The following is a 20,170-nucleotide window of genomic DNA, read 5'->3' as shown; positions in this document are numbered from 1 at the left end:
TGGCACCAAGCATCTGTTTCTGTAAGGCCCTTTTGTAGAATATACACATCATTTGGGGATTCAGTAATGGCTCCCAGTTTGCAGTCATCTGTGAACTTTGTTAGCCACAGTCCCTTAGTGCTGGGCTGTACTTCAGAGAAGTATATGCCAAACAAGAGCGGTCCCAGGACTGAACCCTGAGGTACTCCACTTGTCACTTTTCTGGAGCTGGATTTTGAGTCGGCTACTTTTATAGTGTGGGGTCTGTCAGTAAGTCAGTTGGCAACCCATCAAATGATGTAGGGATTAATGCCCAGCTCAGTAAGTTTATCTATGATTCCAGAGTGGGGGGTGGTGTCAAAGGCCTTGGCGAGGTCCAGGTAGGCTGTGTGGACCACCTTACCACCATCCACGGCTCTGGAGACTGATTCAAAGAAATCAATCAGGTTGAGGAGACAAGATCAGCGCTTTACAAAACCAAACTGGTTGGGGTCCAGTTTTTGAAAGTTGCCATTGTCTTTTTTTATAAGTTCCATGATAATGTATTCCATGGCTTTGCAGAATAGGCTCATCAGACTGATGGGATGATAGTTCCCAGGATGCAAGGTGGATCCCCCTTGTGGAGTGGGATAACTGTAGCTGTGCGCCATTCATTGGGAATGACGCCTGAGGTGAGGCTATGATTAAACATGACACTTAGGTGAAGTGTCAGTTAATTTTGTAGTTCATGTAGCACACAGCCCGGGATGTCTTCTGGTCCCATGGATGCTGTATTCTTAGCTTTGGAGAGTGCATTTTTTACCTGTGTGGTGGAGAGTACTGGAATTTGATAATCTTTTGGTATTGAGATGGGCCTTTAGTGGATGATAGGGGGGTGAAGTTGGCAGTGAATCGATCTGACAGGATATTGGCAAGATCCTTGGGATCAGTATATTTAATGCCATTCTGTTATAGCTCAGAGCAGATCTGAGCATTGCCATTTAGATTCTTGATATAACTATAGAATGCCTTGTGGCTGTCCTTAGAATCTTTGACAATTTTATTTTTGTAGCTAGCTTTGGAGGATTTTATGAGGGATCTCAGCTTCTTACTGAAGCTGGTAACGGAGATTTTTGCATCCTGGAATTTTCCTCTTTTCTGCAACAGTTTCTTCCTTCTATTGTATAGTTTGTTTATGGCAGGGCACCACCAGATTGGGTTCTGTTTGGAATAGCATGATTCATGAACGAGTGGATGTGATCGTACAGTGCCTTAGTGTAGGATTCAGCGGTCGAACTTCCAGTTCCCATCTGCATGTTTGTCATGAAGTTTGTCACTTCTGATTTCAGTAGCATGAAGTTGGCTTTGGAGAAGTTTTTTATGGAGGTTTCCCTACTTGGGGGGGTGGGGGTGGGATGTGGACGTCAAGGGTGATTAGCTTATGGTCAGACCTGACCAACGAGGGGGTGACCACCGGTGTAAAGCTTTGATCTCCCATGTTCTTAATGACCAGTTCTAGGATATTTGAGACCCTGGTGGGACTATGGGTTAGTTGGTCCAGGGTGTTAGAATTTATGATTTCTAAGAACCATTAGGTAAAAGTGTTGGTACCTGAGTAGTTTTCCCACTTAATGGCAGGGTAGATGAAATCACAAAGTATTAGGGTGTTTGGCTGTATCTTAATATTTTCTAGTATGTTTAGAAAGGTGTAGTGAGAATCTTGGGGCATGGTGGAGGATCTGTAGCAAGCTACAAGTTGGATTGTAGTCTTACCTAGTGTTAGTTGCACCTGTAGAATTTCAGATGCATTGTGTTGAGCAACTAGTCTGGAGGTGTGAGTATCCTTGGTGAATATGGACACTCTACCTCCTTTAGTGCTTTGGTCCTGGTTTGGTGGCCAAAAAATTTTGTAAGAGTTGTAGCCTGGTATTGCAGGGGTACTCTCTGGAGCCTTGAACCAGGTCTCAGTTACTGCACAGATATTGATGTTCTCCATTTTTAGGAGTGCCTCGAGAGAGTGCATTTTGAGGTTTAGACTTCTAGCACTGAGCAGCATTACCTTCAGATTTTGCATGCTTATATCTGTTACAGTGGTAGTTTTGTCCTTTGAGCCTTGCCTAAAAAAGGCACTATAGGGGTGGCAAGAGCCTTAGCCAGTAACCTGAATCCCAGGGACAACAGGTGCAGACCATCTCTGGCAAAGCATCGTGGTCTGTCAATCATGTTGCTCCAGGCAGACAGATATTGGATCCCCTTTGAATGACACCAGAAATTTAGCATGGGTCCCCTTCGGTAGATTGAACTTTTAAATGTTCAAAGACGATATGTCCAAGACCATAACTTTGAACATTTAAACATCCAAACGGACTGAATGGAGATCCGCATACAGAGTGGAACAGGAAGATTTCCCATTTCCGCATTGTAGTCTGATCTCAGAGTTGGTATATTGAAGTAAGGGGGTGTGAGGTGTAGAGGGGGCATAGCCCCCCTGCAACAGCAGTTTAATTTTGTTTTTATTGTTTTTTTCTGTTTTTCCTTCAGTGTTCGAACTATTACAAGTTTGAACATATGGTCTCTGCCATACTTGGTCCGAACTTGTAATAGATGTAGATCCATTTGCATATCTATGGGAGGCACATTGGTGCAGCAGTTAGTGTTGTCATTTCAGAGCAAGAGGTTTTCTGGTTTGATTCTTGGATGGGGTACCTTATTTGTTGAGTCTGCATGTCCTCCATGCATTCGTGTGGGTTTTCTCTGAGTGCTCTGGCTTCATCCTGCATTCCAAAGATGTGTTTGGAGCATTTCTACACAGGCCTCTGCTGAAAATGAGTTCTGCCCCAGTTGGACTTTCCTGGTAAACACATTTTAAATTAAAAAATATATATAAATAAGAAAAGAAGAAAATAATGATCTATGTTAAAAGAATAGATAATAAAGTTATTTGAGGGTTATATGGCATGATAATAAATAAGAATAGAGGAAAATAATTATCTATGTTAAAAGAATAGATAAAAATGTTACTGTTGTATTATATGGTATGAAAGAATAAATGAAATTATGTTTAATGGTAAATGTATTTTAACAACAATATTAAGTAAAATCAGATGGGACAGATGGAAGAAAGGAGTGGGATGTAATATGGAAGAAAATTTATAATAATTGTAAAGGAAATTTTAAATATGTGTAAACAGATTGGTGTGTGTGTGTGTGTGTGTGTGTATGTGTGTGTGTGTGTGTGTGTGTGTGTGTGTAGATTTGTAAAGATTTGTAGTATGTAAATATTTTGTAAACAAGATTTATTTTTGAATATAAATAAAGGGCCCCTACTCTTTCCAGTAGTTGCCAAGGTATTTTTTCACATGCATCTGAGCTACCACCAACTCAAGCAGATGTGACCTTGGTTTAACATCTCATCCGAAAGGAGGACAGACTCAGGAGTGCAGCACCAAAATGAGTAACAGAGGTACAAACCTGAATGAAGCCTAGGTCCTCCATAATATGGAACAATTCCATGTCATGTTCAAGGGTCATTATCAACTTTTGCATTAATATAAGCCAAGGCTAGCTATCTTGGATGATTCAAAAATGTATGTGATCCTGCAGGTTGTCAATGAGGATGCATGAATTCTTATAGAAAAAGTACATTGTAACATGTAGAAATCTGCAACTCACTCCAGCTGTAAGGGTATATTCAAAGAAGTTGTTATGTAACACAGTCAGCTCAGGCTGTGCTTTGAAATATATATAGGAATTTGTTCACTGATTTTACCTTGTCAAGAACTGTGAATCACAAGGAAACCCAGGGAAGTGGAGACTGGAATTTATGATCAATAGCTGTTGTCCAGCCAGGTTTGTGTAGTAAGTGCTAAATGCTAATGCCTTCTTGGCAGACTTAATTGAGATCAGGTGAATGCAGTCACATGATTAGCATTGCTTATATAATAATAATAATAATAATAATAATAATAATAATAATAATAATAATAATACTCATTTGTTAACCAGTTAAAGCTACTGGGCACACAGACACTTTTCACAGATAAACCAAGAGTGATGTCTGGTTAAATGACTTGCTCAGGGTCACAGAGCAGGCTGTGGGAATCACACCTTGTAACACAACTCACAGTGTAAATCCTTTGCATCAAATGCTAAAAAAAGGATATACAAGTGTATCCACAAATTATTCTCAGTGCATGTCGATGGTCAGGGTGAGTAATACTTTGGAGAACATTTAGATATGTATAGGCTATAGAGACTTATGGATTCCATACTCAGGAAGGAATTTAGTCAATGTGATGTCGGTTCATTAAGATCCTTGATATTCTTGAAAACTGAAGATGTCGGAACATTTCTTGAAAGAGTGAACCCCAGAGCATATGCTTCAAGTTTGTTTTAGAATGGTGAAGATTACCATACTAATTCCATGATTACTGTCTAGAAGTGGCCAGTGCATTGCTGGCCTCTGGAATTGCTATTTAACTATAGCCTCCAAACAGCCATCATGTCTCATGAATGGAGAACAGCAACAGTCATCCCTCTGCTCAAAAATAGGCCATCTACAGACCCTGGAAACTACAGAACCATAAGCCTCACTAGTTTTATATGTAAAGCCATGGAAAGAATTATCATGGACATGATCAATAGTGATATAGTAATCCTCCAGACACTGGACCCAACCTAGTTTGGTTTTGTCAAGGGCAAATAACAAATTATAATCATGAAACTGGAACCACACCAAAGTATTTTAATTTAGCATTTTCATCTTGACAATGCAAAAGACTTTGTCAGAATAAAACATAATTTGAATAGCCACCTTATATACCATTCAAAAACACCTGATTGGACAACTACAAACTTTCATTCCACAGTTAAAAATATAGTGCAGTAAAACCCTCCATGAAATTATCTATACATGAAGTTAAAATTACATAACATATAAAGAAATAAACAAATATAAAATGTTTGCTTTTTTTGCAAGGTTTTCTGCAAAATACCATGCTAAAAATTAAGGAATGCAGTCAACAAGAAAACATTTTTTTAATGTGTTGTATGTTACCACATAAGAAACTGCAATCATTTAATATTCAGAACTGGCTTTTAGTTTTAACACACTCTGAATGGAACATCGGTCATTCAATCCAGGAGGGGTAAATGCATTTAATTTAAGCTGCCATTGCAGTTCCCTGAACTCAAAAAAAATCATTATATGACCCCCCCCCCTCTCTGTTCTAAATCTACATGGTCAATCACCATGAATTTGAAAGTATGTTCTGGAAAAATAGTCACACGTTTTACCAGAGCCTTATTCCGGTCCATCTTTCTAATACTATAAAAGTACTGTACTGCTCTCTTGCTCCACTAGTTCACCTTGATGGACATCACCTGTCACATATCTAACCTCAGGACATAAGAGAATACCCTGTACATCCTTTTTTGTGCCCCTCACTCTTGGTCTTCCACTACTTTTCAACCTTATCAGTGTACTATAACTTTAATGTCAATTATCCTTATTAATGCTATCTCCTGCTCTATCTCTGTGTATATATATATATATATATATATATATATATATATATATATATATATATATATATATGTATATATATATATATATGGTTCTAGGACGGAAGATCGACATGCAAAAGACCGATACCGACTTCACCGATGCGAAAACACCGACACAGAAATAACCGACACTACAAACCACGGACATTTCACAGGTAAGGGGTTAAAATTCGCTAATCAAGCCTAATCAACATGGTAGGCTTGATTAGCGAATCATATATATATATATGTGTGTGTGTGTGTGTGTGTGTGTGTGTGTGTGTGTGTGTGTGTGTGTGTGTGTGTACCATGTCTTCTTGATACTAATACTATTCTGTTTTGTCTCCTTTACTTTTATGCATCTTTATTAACCGTCAACAATACAGCAACAATCAACATGGTTACGAAGTCACCACAGCACCACTTCTGCTCTGTTTTAACAAAATCATAAACTCTAATAGAAACAATAGCATACTAGTATCTTACCTCTTCTTAGATATGTCAGAAGTATCTGACACAATTTTTCACCAATGCATGAGCTAACTATACTCCCTATGTCTCTTCTATTCATGCCATAGCTTGCTCCAAAGATATCTATACAACAGACTCCAAGCTGTAAAATGGAAAAGAGATCTCTTCCGTTTTCTGTATGTTTCTGTTGGCATACCTCAGGGATTTATTTTAGGCCCTTTACTATTCCACATATTCACTACTAATCTTTACAAAGTTACCAAAGAAGTCTCCACAGTACAATATGCAGACAATGCCATGCTCGTATGGTCTGCAGCAAGTCTACCGCTACTCCACAAAATGACGCAGGACTCCTTTTCCTCAGTTGAGGCCTGGCTAGATAACTATCAACTACTTTTAAATTCTGATTTTACTGAAGTATCTCTCAACACAAAAACAATCCTCCAATATCACATCAGCAGATAATACCACAATTGGAACAGTTTCCAACTCAAAGCTTCCTGGTAATAACTTAATATATGATCAGCACATCACTCAAGCCATCAAATAAACTCACCAAAAGTTTGACTTCCTCTACAGAAACAACCCCTTTCTCACTGATTACAGCAGGAATTATTTAGCACGATTTTATCTTCTCCCTTCATGTCTCTATGCAGCATCCATCCTGGCTAATCTTTGCTCCACCTTAACAAATAAACTTGAGGTTTGCTACAATAAAATAGCTAAGTTTACATCCAACTCACCAAACCATTCATTCCAATGGCTAGCACCAAAGTACCTACACTGGTTCAAACTACCTAATTACATTTCATACTCCCATCTGCATACTGCCCTCAAAATAATACGCAAACCTAACACCTGCCCATCATTTAAACCATCCTCAAACACTACTTCCCTCCTAGGAATTTCCACTCAAAGAACAAATATGTCCACACAAGGACGAGGTCTCATAACAGTGCAGGCAACTCACATTACTCAACCTATGTTGCTAAGCAATGGGACTCCTCCCCACCCACCCTAAAACAAGACACCATTACCACATGTTTCAAATGCAACGTAAAACAGTACCTAACTTCTTCATGGCAATGCTCAGCCTCCCATCCTGACTAAACCCACCTTTCAGTTTTTCTTCCATTTACAATCTCTTTGCCAATAACCCTTTTTCATCTTTCTTGTTCTTATCTCTGTCTCTTTCATCCTTATGACTGCTCCTCCAAGGAACCTTTATCCGTAATCCTCTTATACTAATGCTTACCCACCTCACCATCTAAACTATCTACTGTTACCTTAACCTCTCCACTATTCTCTACTTATATTTTTCTTGATAATTTCTGTGTATAGACTTCCCCTTTTCTATTTCCTGTTCCTGCCCTATTGACATCCTACCTCTTTTATGCCAATAAACATACTGAGCCTGTGTGCATTGTCATTGTTCTTATGTCTCCAGCTATTACATGTTAACATGTCTTTGACATGTAAAATAATATAACTTATGAAGTATATGATAAATGTCTTTACTATTTGTCTCAAAATTACCTGCAAAGGTATAATTAAAGTGTTTAATCTTTATTGTTGTTCATTGTAAATATGTACTTTATATGGAGCTTTTCTCCTCGGGCTTCTACTGAAAAAGGGACTTGCGCTCAGTCAGACTTCTCTGGTAAACAAAAGACAATAAATAAATAAATAACCATATCCTTGATGAAGTCAGTTAGACCCTTCTCCATCACAGGATGACATCTTATAAATGTTGTAAAACCATCTGACAGCTCCATTTGAAGTTTTTACGCACCTCACTCATGGACCTGTGTGACCAGGAAACAGCTTTAATGCGTAGCTTAGCACTCACTCATTTATCCTGTTCTGACAGAAGTGATTCTTTTCATATGTGCAGCAATAGATGGAGGGCAATTTATCAAGATTAGACATTCTTACTTGTCGGCTTACCTTTACTAGTTCATACATGTTAAAGTACTAGTTAGAAAAGGTGCCTAAGACTTTAACAATTTCTTTGATACAAGTTTATTTAACCTGAGACTTAGGCCTTCTGGCTAATTTGGAATATACACTTGATAACATTTGGTTATTTGTGCATTCCTGATTTGTCAAGGGTCAGGGTAGCCTTATAACTGAAAAAAATGAGTCACTTTCCTTATTGATGGAATAAAGTCCAAAATGTCGAAGTCCTTAATATTCTGATGCTCAACGATTTTAAAAGTCCAACTGTTTGACCACTTGAACTATAAGACCCCATCCTAGTACTTGAGATAACACTTATAAGCAATCCACAAATTCAGCATATTAGGTGGACTGTTCCAGGGATTTCTCAATAGTAGTAGAACATGTTTGTTGGAGGCAGCACAGTGAGTACATTTTTGCATTACAGCAAGAGGTACTCTGGTTCTGTTCTCATCTAGGGCATCTTCCTTGCAGAGTCTGTATGTCCTCCTTTTTTTCATTTGGGCTTTGCTTTTGTTCTTTGGTTTCCTGACACATCCCAAAAGATGTGGTAGGTGAAGCGGTGGCTCTAAACTGTCCATAGATGTGTGTGTGTGTGTGTGTGTGTGTGTGTGTGTGTGTGTGTGTGTGTGTGTGTGTGTGTGTGTGTGTGTGTGTGCGCGCGTACATGTGTATGCATTTGTGTGTGCATTACATGTGTGTATGTGTACATGGTGTGCATGTGCTTGTGTGTGTGTGCGGATGTGTCTGTGCACATTTGTGTATCTATACTTGTGTGTGTGTGTGCGCGCGCACGCGTGTGTGTGTGTGTGTGTGCGTGTGCATGTGTGTGCGTGTGCGTGTGTGTGTGTGTGTGTGTGTGTGCGTACATGTGTATGCATTTGTGTGTGCATTACATGTGTGTATGTGTACACGGTGTGCATATGCTTGTGTGTGTGTGTGCGCATGTGTCTGTGCACATTTGTGTATCAATACTTGTGTGTGTGTGTGTGTGTGTGTGTGTGTGTGTGTGTGTGTGTGTGTGTGTGTGTGTGCATATGTACACGGCTGCATGTTTGTCTATGTAAGTGTACATATGTGTATGAGTGTGTTTGTGTGTCTGGTATTTCTGTTTCTGGGTCTGTGTGTGTGTGTGTGTGTGTGTGTGTGTGTGTGTGTGTGTGTGTGTGTGTGTGTGTGTGTGCCTTGCTTTTAACTCCTACAGTGGTTATCCTTGTTTTTAGAGTGAACCATTAATGATTGTTTGCATTTTGATGTGCAGTGGATGTTGAATGTCCTGAGGAAGCTTTGCTTGTTGGCTTTCTTTCTATTTTTGATTTCTTCAGGTTAGAGGATACTCTTATGGGTCAAACCATGTTCTTAGTCTGGGAAGTGTAATATTAATTTGCTAGTAGTTAGTGAAACTACCTAATTCACTGAAGTGTCATTTAGCAATTTATATATTTTTTGTTTTTATATACGACCATAATTTTATAAGTGGTACTGATAACTGGGGAGGCCTAATGGTTAAGGTTTTTGCCTTAAAAACACAAGGTGCATGGTTTGAGTCTCACAAGGGATAATTGGCTAGGCTTAAAATGGCTCCCAAGGGCAGTTAGCTTAGTACTAACCTATGAACTATTTAAGCCCCCGGATTCACAAATCCTCCATGTAAGACTAAATAAGTCTTACTTGGAGACTGCAGTCAAACAGTATGACATCAACGTGCCATAAAACTTCATGAGGGCACTCTGACTCTACTCCAAGTCTAACACGGACTGTGCAGGAAAGCAGGGGGCATGTCCAACTGCTGAGCAGTCTAAAGGTCCATGCCCCTGCAAGTGTCTGAAATACAAAATGTCAACACACAAGAGAGAGTCCACTCAAATGTCCATGTACCCAACACCACACTCCCTGACATTGTAAACCTCCAGCACAGTTATAAAAAGTAAAACATTTTTTTTTTGTTCTAATTCCCGATATAGCTGCCCGTATTTGCACGTGTGTGCATGGGTGTGCCCATTGCTTAGCTACATATAGTAATCTTGACATGGAAGAGCATAATAAGGAATGTTTATGCAAATTACACCAAATAGCAATAGCGTAGTGGTGGAGCGTTCACACAAGGAGGAGGCATTCACGGTTCGACTCCCCTTCCTATTTTATGTTCTAAATTAGTATATGAAATAATTCCTGACATATATGATTAAGTTTTACTAAAAAGCATTGAAATGGCCTATGTGTCAGTGAACAATATGTATATTTATAAAGGAACCCGACATATAATTGCCCGCAGTTAAGCAACGCTTTACCTAGTGCAATATAGTTCCCCGTAGTTAAGCAGCACTTTACCCAGTGCAATGTAGTTGCCCATAGCTAAATAGTGCTTTACCCAGTGCAATCGGTTTGCGTGGAGGTGCGCGCCGCACCAACCAGTGCACAGTCGGGCAACGTGGAGCAACGTAGAGCAAATTTGCCTAAACATAGCCACACCCCTAGCCTGTCTGGACAGTAATAAAATAAAAAACAATGACAAGGCTCGAACCAAGGACACTGTGCACCATACTCAAAGTACTGAACCACTAAGCCACAACAGCTTAGAATAAACAGCCACTGTTAGCATACATATACTTATAAATGGTAGAGTAACCATTGCTAAGCAGGTCTGCAGTCAGCCGGAAGTTTTCAGAAATGGCCAATCACAAAAAAGTGTGGGAAATGCAGCATATTTAAGCCCCATTGGCAGGAATACTAGCCATAACAAATTGTAGCTCCCATCTGCAGTTAGAATGGCTGGTGCTGGAGAGGCTACATGCTTTAGAGTGCAACGCTGGGGCATCGAGGAGTCGAAATACATGGTTTGGCTCCTTGTCCACCGTCATGAGTCAAGACTCCAGCAGGGCCAGTTCCAAGGGACAGAGTACAAAGCAAAGGTTTGGAACCAGTTAGCTCATGACCTCACCAGTGTCACAGGCGTTCCTCAGACTGGTGGGCAGGTCCATCACCACCATGCAGACCTGAAGAGATGGAAGCAGGACCTACTGAACCAATGGATACAGGAGGCCCATGGGATGCAAGATGCCCCACAACTGAGTAGGTAGCCATGGAATGCAGTATGTATGACATGCTAATTTATTCTGTATAATGGATAGGTATATCTCAATATCCCTTTATTTACTTCACAGCTGCAGGTGTCCGTGCTGCGAATCAGCAAGCCTATGCAGATAGGCTGCTAAGGCTGCACCACCAGGAAGGTTATAATTATTCTGCATGTATTGTTATATAATATAGGTGAGAGAGCCTGAAAGAAAGTGTTGTAGCCCAATAATACAGCCATAAAATGCCCTGAATAATTCCTCTACATGTACTGTTATATAAAGTAAGTCAGAGAGCCAGAAAAAGAATGTAGTAACCCATTAAGAAAGGTAAAATATGTCTGGAATAATATCTCTGCATGTACTGTCATATAAAATAAGTGAGTGAGCCTGAAAAAGAGTGTTCTAACTTATTAATAAAGGTATAATATGTCTTGAATATGTTTGTCATATGCACTGTAATATCAAATAAAGGAGAGAGCCTGTGGAAAAGTGTGTAATGTAATTAATAAAGGTATAAATCTTGGAGTGTGTCTGTGTCACTTACTTTGAAATGCTGTTGTACCCTTGCATTATACAAATAGTACTGTTTTAATAAGTGCTGGCAACCCACAGTTGGGCAGTCCCATCTAAAGTGGTTGATGGAAGTGCCAGTAGCTGTGAAGCATATATACAGTCCTCAACAGTGAGTTACTGGCTGGCATGCATAAGTAAATCTGGCACACGAGTAGCTCGTTAATTTGTTCCCCAGAAATGTGAGTGTGGTACACGAAATGCAGGGTTCTATACAAATTTAACTGAAAATGTCATGTGAACACATCCAGATATGTAGATAAAGAAATATAAATAAAATCAATAAATATGTAGCATTAACATCTGCATCTTGGACAGTTAGTATGTCAGATATAGGTCAGGTATATAATGAACTAGCCAAACCCATTACACAACCTAGTGCATGTTGGCAAGTGTAATAATACATGTAGGGGATATACACCTGCAGTCAATAGGAATGTAATGTAGACTAAAAGTACTTATAAGATGTTAATTGAGGTTTATTTCTACACCCTACTGTATGTGCATAAACAATGCAATTCCACACCTCAATGGGTATGTGTAATCTCAAAACATTTGTTGGGACATATGTCCTATTGTTCTATAAATATCTGCATTCACTTTGATGCATGTGCCCTGTTCAAACACCACAATCATGGTGGCCTGTTGCCACCAATCGTCCCTGTATGCTGTTGGAATGTCCACTGTCATTCAATATATGTATGTGTTATGCTTGCTTTTCAACTGTTGGAACCTTGGTGTGTTGGGTTAATATGAATATTACTGCATGCTGTTACAACTAATTTGGAATGCTGATGTTTATGTTGTAATTAAACCCACCTAATCACAGAACGTATGGGAAGGCCGGTCCCAGCGGACCCACCTGTCCCTCCTCAGCTGGCGAGTGCACCTGGCACCAGCAGGTCTGGTGCCCAGCCCGGGCTCCCCTCCTCCGTTGGTCCAGTGCCACCTTCGGGTGGAAGCGCTGCAGGGGATGGGGCTCATCCCCCTGTGCAATCGTGGGTGGAGAAGGGCCACCTGTCACCCTTCGAAGGGTCCAGTTTGTGGTTCGTAGGGAGATCCAGCATTCAGTCACTGATCCCCTACGCCAGCTCGAGGCGAGAGTGGCGTGTCTCACCAGTGAGCCTGCCTGTCCGACACAGCCCCCAGCACAGCCACCCTCGGGGCTGTGAAGGTACAGTGGTGACTGCCCATGGGTAGGGATCTCAATTCCACTGTTACCGTCTGTGGGCTCATGGGCTTGAGATTTCCAAACATCCGTCCCCGTCAATTGTGTTCACCCACCACATGTGTCATACACCGCCCCTGTATGCGTCTTGTTTGTCTTGTCTGTTTACCTCCCCAAATATACCTACTTCCTCTACCTCAATTTCCATTCTCACCTGAAAAAACAAAAAATAAAAAAGGGCAATCTGTACCCACAAAAGAATTACGCCCTATACATAGCTGCCCATTTCGCACACATGTCCACTGGACATGTAAACTGATAATTATAATTGGTAGTACAACATACTTTGTTGTCCTCACCCCTCTCCCAGGGGTGGAAGGTTTCATATTTCACTCCAAATTTATTGCATATGCACAGCTGTTGCTGGTAAAGAAATGGGCAGCTATGGACCTTCCCTACACCCGTCCTACACATTCCAAACTTGTTTTCCTACTGTCTTTCCCTCTTTGTGCCCCCTTTTTCACCACTTTCCTATCTCCCCATTTTCTTTTCTTTCAAAGAAATTAGCGCGAGGGTTAGCAGGAGTAAACACTTTTAAGCAGTAGTTAGCGGGTTTAAGCGAGTGTGCGCATGTGTGGCTTAGCTAAGCATTGCGCAAACCCACACAAACCTGCTTACAACTGCTTAAAAATGCCTTAGTCACTCTATGTCAGGGCCCTTGTTCTGCTCAGCAGCAAAATAAAACACCTCTGTCAGTCTCAAACCCCAGACCTTGGACACACTAGACTGCATGAAGTACCACTAAGCCACAGCAGATATACAATAACTTGGTGCTGAAATAAATATATCCTGCATTACAATGAGTGAATGTAAAGTTAAAATAGGAACGCCATAATACAAAGCTTGTTCTGTGGATGTTTACCAGCAATTGCTGTGGAATTGCATTACATGAGTGTGATATGAGAAGCAGCCATTCAAGCAGCAAATAATGTTGCAGAGGCACTATACAACCCCCACACAGTATCATAGCAGGACAAACAGTGACATATCTGATTAGGGCGGAGGCCATACTTCCTAACTGTGACTACTTTTCAGGGATGTCCCTGATTGTGAAGCATATTTTAGCTGTGTCCTTCTGAATCCCTCCGAAAAGTACTGCCGTCAGTCAGAAAGGTGGGGTATTACACACTGGCAATAATAACAGTAGACACCGCTTATACTTCATAAAAGGAGTACTAATCCATATGCACTGCTTCACTCAAGTCTACACTTACTGTCTCTATTATGTGTAAGGTGTACCTCACTTTTAACTACCTATCCCTGACTCCATGCAAAGATATATCTGACTGTTTCATAGGCCTGGCAGAGGTACAAACACACAGGCATATCAGCTATTCTGCTGTTACACACTCTGCAAATAGCTTTGGTAGGACTTCCATAAGCATACCCGTATGTAGGAGTACATCACAGAAATACCAAAGGATGTAGCCATGTACTGGTAGCAACTGACTGTAACAATGCTGTTGTACCAGTCCTGAAAACACCTGTGAGTTGCACAGACAAAGAATATCAGTGTAACTTCTGGCTACCATCTGGATAGGTTCACAGTTGGGAACTATGCAGACAGACCACCTGCCTTGATAAACTAACAGGTACACACCAATCCTTTAAGTCCAGTAAGATAATATTCACACAATAATACATAATGCTCTCTGTATGTAAGCATCCCCCCACAATTAAAATATACTTGTGTGTTTATGGTTTACCAAGGATATAGGTAGGCATACTCAGTACTGGAATTGTCCAGATGTCCTGAGAACCCTGTGCTAATGTCAACAATAAAAAACACAAACCCTGCAGAAGTGAGTACATTAATATTCACAATATAACAGTTCACAAACAGTTCATATGCCAAAAGAATACTTCTCAATAACTACATTTGTATGGCAGTTAATTATATGAGTAGAAAAGAAACTACATAGTCACACAAATGTTGTGTAAGCATTTGTAGGGGTGAGTTAAACTCTACACTGATAGATCTGTACTGGAAGTGGCAACAGTCAGGTCTGAGTACAACATGTACATCACTGTTGTCTGTCGGGTTAATGACGTAGGCATGCATAACCGGACTTATGAGCAGGTACACCATCACTGCAGTGATTTAATTAGACATGTCCGGCAGCATGCCGCTGATGTCCCCAGACAACAGCTTGCCACAGGTGGTGGTGCAGCATCACATCCGCCCCTCAAAAGAGTGGAAGAGCTGCTCCTCAGCGTGGTGGCTCCTGGCCAACAAGTACAACAAACATGTGTCATCATGGAGGCCAGAGTCACCCAGCATGTTGACTCAGAGCATGCAGGTAACATGGCATATCTGTAGACTACTGTTAGCTCAATTTTTAGTAGTTAGTTGTCAGTATGACATCAGCGTGCTATGAAAATTCCTGAGGGCACTCTGACTCTACTCCAAGTCTAACTCGGACTGTGCAGGAAAGCAGGGGGCATGTCCGACTGCTGAGCAGTCTAAAGGTCTACACCCCTGCAAGTGTCTGAAATGCAAAATGTCAACACACAAGAGCGAGTCCGCTCAAATGTCCATGTACCCAACACCACATTCCCTGACATTGTAAACCTCCAGCACAGTTATAAAAAGTAAAACATTAATTTTTTTTTGTTCTAATTCCCGATATAGCTGCCCGTATTTGCGCATGTGTGCGTGGGTGTGCCCATTGCTTAGCTGCAGTTACCAATCTTGACATAGAAGAGCATAATAAGGAATGTTTATGCAAATTGCACCGAATATCAATAGTGTAGTGGTAGAGCGTTCACACAAGGAGGAGTCATTCACGGTTCGACTCCCACCATCCCCCTTCCTATTTTATGTTCTAAATTAGTATATGAAATAATTTCTGACCTATATGATTAAATTTTACTAAATAGCATTGAAATGGCCTATGTGTCAGTGAACAAAATGTATATTTATAAAGGAACCCGACATATAATTGCCCGCAGTTAAGCAACGCTTTACCTAGTGCAATATAGTTGCCCGTAGTTAAGCAGCGCTTTACCCAGTGCAATGTAGTTGCCCATAGCTAAATAGTGCTTTACTCAGTGCAATCAGTTTGCGTGGAGGTGCACGGAGGTGCGCGTCGCACCAACCAGTGCACCATTGGGCAACCTGGAGCAACGTAGAGCAAAGTTGCCTAAACACAGCCACACCCCCTAGCCTGTCTGGACAGTAGTAAAATAAAAGAAATGACAAGGCTCAAACCCAGGACACTGTGCACCATATTCAAAGTACTGAACCACTAAGCCACAACAGCTTAGGATAGACAGCCACTGTTAACATACATATACTTATAAATGGTAGATTAACCATTGCTAAGCAGGTCTGCAGTCAGCCGAAAATTTTCAAAAACGGCCAATCACAAAAAAAGTGTGGGAAATGCAGCATATTTAAGCCCCAAAGGCAGGAATACTCACCATAACTAATTGTAGCTCCCATCTGAAGTTAGAATGGCTGGTGCTGGAGAGGGTACTTGCTTTAGAGTGCAATGCTGGGGCATCGAGGAGTCAAAATACATGGTTTGGCTCCTTGTCTACCATCATGAGTCAAGACTCCTGCAGGGACAGTTCCAAGGGACGGCATACAAAGCAGAGGTTTGGAACCGGTTAGCTCATGGAAACTGGTGAGCAGGTCCGTTACCACCATGCAGACCTGAAGAGATGGAAGCAGGACCTACTGAACCAATGGATACAGGAGGCCCATGGGATACAAGATGCCCCACAACTGAGTAGGTAGCCATGGAATGCAGTATGTATGACATGCTAATTTATTCTATCTAATGGATAGGTATGTCTCAATATCCCTTCATTTACTTCACAGCTGCAGGTGTCCGTGCTGCGAATCAGCAAGCCTATGCAGATAGGCTGCTAAGGCTGCACCACCAGGCAGGTTATGATTATTCTGCATGCATTGTTATATAATATAGGTGAGAGAGCCTGAAATAAAGTGTTGTAGCCCAATAATACAGCCATAAAATGCCCTGAATAATTCCTCTACTTGTACTGTTATATAAAGTAAGTCAGAGAGCCAGAAAAAGAGTGTAGTAACCCATTAAGAAAGGTAAAATATGTCTGGAATAATATCTCTACATGTACTGTCATATAAAATAAGTGAGTGAGCCTGAAAAAGAGTGTTCTAACTTATTAATAAAGGTATACTATGTCTTGAATATGTTTGTCATATGCACTGTAATATCAAATAAAGGAGAGAGCCTGTGGAAAAGTGTGTAATGTAATTAATAAAGGTATAAAACTTGGAGTGTGTCTGTGTCACACTGTAAAAAGTTGTTTTACCCTTGCATTATACAAATAGTACTGTTTTAATAAGTGCTGGCAACCCACAGTTGGGCAGTCCCATCTAAAGTGGGTGATGGAAGTGTCAGTAGCTGTGAAGCATATACACAGTCCTCAACAGCCAGTTACTGGCTGGCATGCATAAGTAAATCTGGCGTATGAGTAGCTTGTTAATTTGTTCCCCGGAAATGTGAGTGTGGTACACGAAATGCAGGGTTCTGTAGAGATTTAACTGAAAATGTCATGTGAACACATCCAGATATGTAGATAAAGAAATATGAATAAAATCAATAAATATGTAGCATTAACATCTTCATCTTGGACAGTTAGTATGTCAGATACAGGTCAGGTATATAATGAACTAGCCAAACCCATTACACAACCTAATGCATGTTGCCTAGTGTAATAATACATGTAGAGGATATACACTTGCAGTCAATAGGAATGTAGTGTAGACTAAAAGTACTTATAAGATGTTAATGGAGGTTTCTTTCTACACCCTACTGTATGTGCATAAACAATGCAATTCCTCACCTCAATGGGTATGTGTAATCTCAAAACATTTGTTGGGACATATTTCCTATTGTTCTATAAATATCTGCATTCACTTTGATGCATGTGCCCTGTTCAAACACCACAATCATGGTGGCCTGTTGCCACCAATCATCCCTGTATGCTGTTGTAATGTCCACTGTCATTCAATATATGCATGTGTTATGCTTGCTGTTCAACTGTTGGAATCTTGGTGTGTTGGGTTAATGGAAATATTACTGCATGCTGTTGCAACTAATTTGGAATGCTGTTGGCTATGTTGTAATTAAACCCACCTAATCACAGAACGTATGGGAAGGCCGGTCCCAGCAGACCCACCTGTCCCTCCTCAGCTGGCGAGTGCACCTGGCACCAGCAGGTCTGGTGCCCAGCCCGGGCTCCCCTCCTCCATTGGTCCTGTGCCACCTTTGGGTGGAAGAGCTGCAGGGGATGGGGCTCATCCCCCTGTGCAAGCGTGGGTGGAGAAGGGACACCTGTCACCCTTCGAAGGGTCCAGGTTGTGGTTCGTCGCGAGATCCAGCGTTCAGTCACTGATCCCCTACACCAGCTCAAGGCAAGAGTGGCATGTCTCATGGGTGAGCCTGCCCGTCCTACGCAGCCCCCAGCACAGCCACCCTTGGGGCTGTGAAGGTGCAGTGGTGACTGCCCATGGGTGGGGATCTCAGTTCCACTGTTACCATCTGTGGGCTCATGGGCTTGCGATTTCCAAACATCCATCCCCGTCAATTGTGTTCATCCACCAAGTGTCATACACCGCCCCTGTAATGCTTCTTGTTTGTCTTGTCTGTTTACCTCCCCAAATATACCTACTTCCTTTACCTCACTTTCCACTCTCACCTGAAAAAAACAAAAAATAAAAAAGGACAATCTGCACCCACAAAAAAATTAAGCCCTATACATAGCTGCCCATTTCGCACACATGTCCGCTGGACATATAAACTGATAATTATAATTGGTAGTACAACATACTTTGTTGTCCTCACCCCTCTCCCAGGGGTGGAAGGTTTCATATTTCACTCCAAATTTATTGCATATGCACAGCTGTTGCTGGTAAAGAAATAGGCAGCTATGGACCTTCCCTACACCCGTCCTACACATCCCAAACTTGTTTTCCTACTGTCTTTCCCTCTTTGTGCCCCCTTTTTCACCACTTTCCTATCTCCCCATTTTCTTTTCTCAGGAGTGACATCACTGTGGTATGCAAGGCAATCACAGACTCCGCATTGCTGGCACTGCTGCACAAGTGCAAGCCATGCTCCACTGTGGTAATACACACACACCCTCAATCTGGTGAGTTACCTGGACTGACCTTGTAGACAGCTCACATGTGTGTTGCACACAAGCACCCTGTGGTGGAATGGGCACCCTGTCCACATCAGGCAGGGTAGTTACCTAAACCTTTGCAGGCATAACCTGGTCAAATGGTTGGATAACAGCACATACACCCTTGGGATACCACCTGAGTGCCTGTTGGATGGGGAATTCAGCTGCTGCCTTGCATATCCATGGGCTAACATATGACCTAGGCATATGTCTGCTCAGAGCCCATAGCCTAGTAAACTGAGATGGTACCAGGACTACCAGAAATGGCTTGACTGCTGTTACAAACTGTGTTGTTATGTGTCCACACACATAACTGCCATTGACTGCTGGGTGTCCCCTATGGGCAATGTTAGAGTGCCATGTCATCCAACCTACATCCAATAAATAACATTCTTAGTGGTGCACGTGGCATATCCTTTATAAAAATAACTCTTAGCAGTGTTCGGATGTACAAAGATATTCAAGTTATTTATAAAAGGACAGGCGTTACATGTCCTGCAGGAAAAAGTGCCTTTCCTATTAGCCATAAATCTACCAAAATTGGTATTATGCAGTCTCTCACTCCAAGGGGCTTACGTATACATACTATTCCCCATGTGATGAATGCCGATGAGGAACTTAACCAACAATGGTTAAAGATTCAACAGGAAGCTACTATGGCTTTTGTTGTTTAACTGTACAATTTTCATAATCGGGCTATTGACAAGGAGTTAGAGGAGATCGGTGTGGTAGTTAGTAAATTAAAGGCTTATGAGCAGGAATCATTTTTTAAGAAATGATTGAATAATGTGGCCTCAGATCTATGCAAGCTTGATGCTGAACTTAAATTAAGAAAAACCAAAAAATTTGCTAGTGATCAGGAAGACTACAAAAGGGGCACTCCATTTTTATCTAACACTAAACATGTTAGGTTTACCAGTTCTTCCAAACCCACAAACAAGAGGAAACGACCAAGATCGATTCTCAGGAGGCGTAATACTGACATGGCCTCTTCTTTTGAGGATACCTCCTCCTGTACTGATAATGAATCCCCTGCAGTCTCAGGGTCACCATCCCCAAAAAGGACTCCAGGGTCCACCCTTTAGGCCTAAATATAAGCGGGGTGGGCGCAAACACCACAGAGGTGGATAATATTCAGGGATTATTGAACATGGCTTTGGCAAACTGAATAACACATCACATCATAATG

This window comes from Protopterus annectens, chromosome 4.part0 (genome assembly GCF_019279795.1).
Source record: "Protopterus annectens isolate FY-2018-M chromosome 4.part0, PAN1.0, whole genome shotgun sequence".
Taxonomy (NCBI): domain Eukaryota; kingdom Metazoa; phylum Chordata; order Ceratodontiformes; family Protopteridae; genus Protopterus; species Protopterus annectens.
The sequence above is the reverse complement of the archived record's forward strand: the minus strand, read 5'-3'. Positions refer to the sequence as shown.